This window comes from Perognathus longimembris, chromosome 19, assembly GCF_023159225.1.
Source record: "Perognathus longimembris pacificus isolate PPM17 chromosome 19, ASM2315922v1, whole genome shotgun sequence".
In the NCBI taxonomy this organism is placed as follows: Eukaryota; Metazoa; Chordata; class Mammalia; order Rodentia; family Heteromyidae; genus Perognathus; species Perognathus longimembris.
The window spans coordinates 7,900,726-7,904,102 of record NC_063179.1 but is presented as its reverse complement, the minus strand read 5'-3'; the positions used below and the strand labels follow the sequence as shown (position 1 = coordinate 7,904,102).

The following is a 3,377-nucleotide window of genomic DNA, read 5'->3' as shown; positions in this document are numbered from 1 at the left end:
GCCTGGTGAGGGGGCACGGCGGCCGGGGAGGGGGCGCGGCGGCCCGGTGAGGGGGCGCGGCGGCCCGGTGAGGGGGCGCGGCGGCCGGCCCTCGCCTTTTCTGGTTGTTTCCTCCGCAGGGGGACGCGCCCGGGTGGGGCCGCTCGCCGCCCAGGCCTGGTGGCCCCGGGGCTCCCGGGCGGGCTGGGGCGGCACAGCCCAGCGGGCTTCCACACGATGGTGGCCGAGGCCCGCGGTGAGGAAGGCGGCCCGGTGACGGCCGCGGGCTCTGGCGCTCATCCGGCCGCGTGTCGGCGAAGGTACCCACGGCCCTGCCCGGGGCCGCAGCCGCCTACCCCGGATGCCGGAGCGGGCGGGACTCTGGGTGGCGGAGCTGAGCTGGGGTCCAGGTTCCTGGGGCCGGGTGTGCGGTGGGGACCCTGGGGGGCGCCGGGCCGACAGGGCCGGCACTGGACCTAGTGGAGAGATGGCGCGGGCCAGGGCGACGCTGCCGCTGCCAGCCCAGACTGGGGCCGGGCGTCGGGTTCCCCCCTCTGCCGCCGCCTCCCCAGTTGCCCCCCTTGGCCGCGGGCCTGGGGACCGTGGATGAAGGTGACTCTCTGGATGGTCCGGAATACGAGGAGGAAGAGGTGGCCATCCCGCTAACCGTGCCTCCCACGAATCAGTGGCATCCTGGAAAACTTGATAGAACTATAGCAGAAGACGCCTCAGGCAGGCAGGGAAGTCGGGCAGCCACCTTAGAAGAGACAGGGATAGGAGGCCGGGGTCCTTCCTACTTTCATTTCTTAGCCAGACAAATGTTGTCAGCCACTTCAGAATTATTGCCATGTGTGGAGATTACTACATTGGGGGAAGACGGTTTTCTTCACTCTCAGACCTAATAGGGTATTACACTCATGTTTCTTGTTTGCTTAAAGGAGAAAAATTACCTTTCCCAGTTGCACCTCCAGAGCCAGTAGAAGATAGAAGGCATGTTCGAGCCATTCGGCCTTACACAAAAGTACCGGACACTGACGAAATAAGTTTTTTAAAAGGAGATACGGTCATTGTTCACAATGAATGGGAGGATGGATGGATGTGGGTTACAAATCTCAGAACTGATGAGCAAAGCCTTATTGGTGAAGACCTAGTAGAAGAGGTGGGCCGAGAAGATCCACATGAAAGCAAAATATGGTTCCATGGGAAGATTTCCAAACAAGAAGCTTATAATTTATTAATGACAGTTGGCCAAGGCTGCAGTTTTCTTGTGAGACCCTCAGATAATACTCCTGGTGATTATTCACTTTATTTTCAGACCAATGAAAATATTCAGCGATTTAAAATATGTCCAACACCAAATAACCAATTTATGATGGGAGGCCGGTATTAGAACAGCGTTGGAGACATCATAGATCATTATAGAAGAGAACAGATTGTGGAAGGGTATTATCTTAAGGAACCTGTACCAATGCAGAATCAGGAACAAGTGCTCAATGATGATGAAGATGGCAAGGAAATCTATAATACAATTCGTTGTAAAAGAATGGATGCTTCATAAAAAATATTGTGAAGAAAGGTTATCTTTTGAAGAACGGCAAAGGACAACGTTGGAAAAATTTGTATTTTATTTTAGAGGGTAGCGATGCCCAGCGTATTTATTTTGAAAGTGAAAAACGAGCTACAAAACCAAAAGGATTAATAGATCTCAGTGTATGTTCTGTCTATGTTGTTCATGATAGTCTCTTTGGCAGGCCAAACTGTTTGCAGATAGTAGTTCAGCACTTTAGTGAAGAACACTACAGCTTTTACTTTGCAGGAGAAACTCCAGAACAAGCAGAGGATTGGATGAAAGGTCTGCAGGCATTTTGTAATTTACGGAAAAGCAGTCCAGGGACATCTAATAAACGCCTTCGTGAGGTCAGCAGCCTTGTTTTACAGAGTGAAGAAGCCCACTAACTCCCAGTAAAATATTTTACTAACCCATATTGTAACATCTACCTGAATAGTGTCCAAGTAGCAAAAACTCATGCAAGAGAAGGGCAAAACCCAGTATGGTCAGAAGAGTTTGTATGTGATGATCTTCCTCCTGACATCAATAGATTTGAAATCACTCTTAGTAATAAAACAAAGAAAAGCAAAGACCCTGATATCTTATTTATGCAGTGCCAGTTGAGCCGGTTACAGAAAGGGCATGCCACAGATGAATGGTTTCTGCTCAGCTCTCATATACCATGAAAAGGTATTGAACCAGGATCCCTGCGTGTTCAAGCACAATATTCTATGGGAAATATTATGCCAGAAGAAGAGGACAGTGAATTTAAGGAGCTTATACTGCAAAAGGAACTTCATGTAGTATATGCCTTATCACACATCTGTGGACAAGACCGAACACTTGTACTGACGATTTTTCTTCATGAAAAGCTTGAATCGTTATGTACATTAAATGACAGAGAAATAAGCATGGAAGATGAAGCCACTACCCTATTTTGAGCCACAACACTCGCAAGCACCTTGATGGAGCAGTCCATGAAAGCCACCGCCACACAATTTGTTCATCATGCTTTGAAAGACTCCATCTTAAAGATAATGGAAAGTAAACAGTCTTGTGAGTTAAGTCCATCAAAGTTAGAAAAAAATGAAGATGTGCAACACTAATTTAGCACACCCACTGAACATACTTTCAGAGCTTGTGGAGAAAATATTCATGGCTTCAGAAATACTTCCACCAACACTGAGATATATTTATGGGTGTTTACAGAAATCTGTTCAGCACAAATGGCCTACAAATACCACCATGAGAACAAGAGTTGTTAGTGGTTTTGTTTTTCTTCGGCTTATTTGCCCTGCCATCCTGAATGCACGGATGTTTAATATCATCTCAGATTCCCCATCTCCTATTGCTGCAAGAACACTGATACTAGTGGCTAAATCTGTACAGAATTTAGCAAATCTCGTTGAATTTGGAGCTAAGGAGCCTTACATGGAAGGTGTCAATCCATTTATCAAAAGTAACAAACATCGAATGATCAGGTTTTTAGATGACCTTGAGAATGTACCTGAACTTCCAGACACTACAGAATATTCTAGAACTGCCTTGTCATGTGATTTAGCAGTGCTGCATGAGATTTATGTGGCTCATTCAGATGAACTTCGAACACTTAGTAATGAATGTGGTGCACAGCAGCATGTACTGAAAATGCTCCTGACTATAACAGAACTGCTTCAACAAAAACAAAACCAGTATACAAAAACAAATGATGTCAGGGAGCAGCCTTCATCCTGGTGTCCTGCATGGATTCAGCATGCCCTCCATTGTAGTTCACGTCAGTATAATATTTCCTTTGCTCTTGCCAAAAAATAGCACACCTTTCCACATTCCAGTGATGTGTGAGGTATGC

The 3,377-nt window shown here is 47.2% G+C and overlaps 1 pseudogene; it reads left to right on the top strand.

The window, feature by feature from the left end:
- Positions 1–216: 216 nt before the first annotated feature.
- On the top strand, positions 217–2,635 carry LOC125367547 (annotated as a pseudogene).
- Positions 2,636–3,377: the final 742 nt, after the last annotated feature.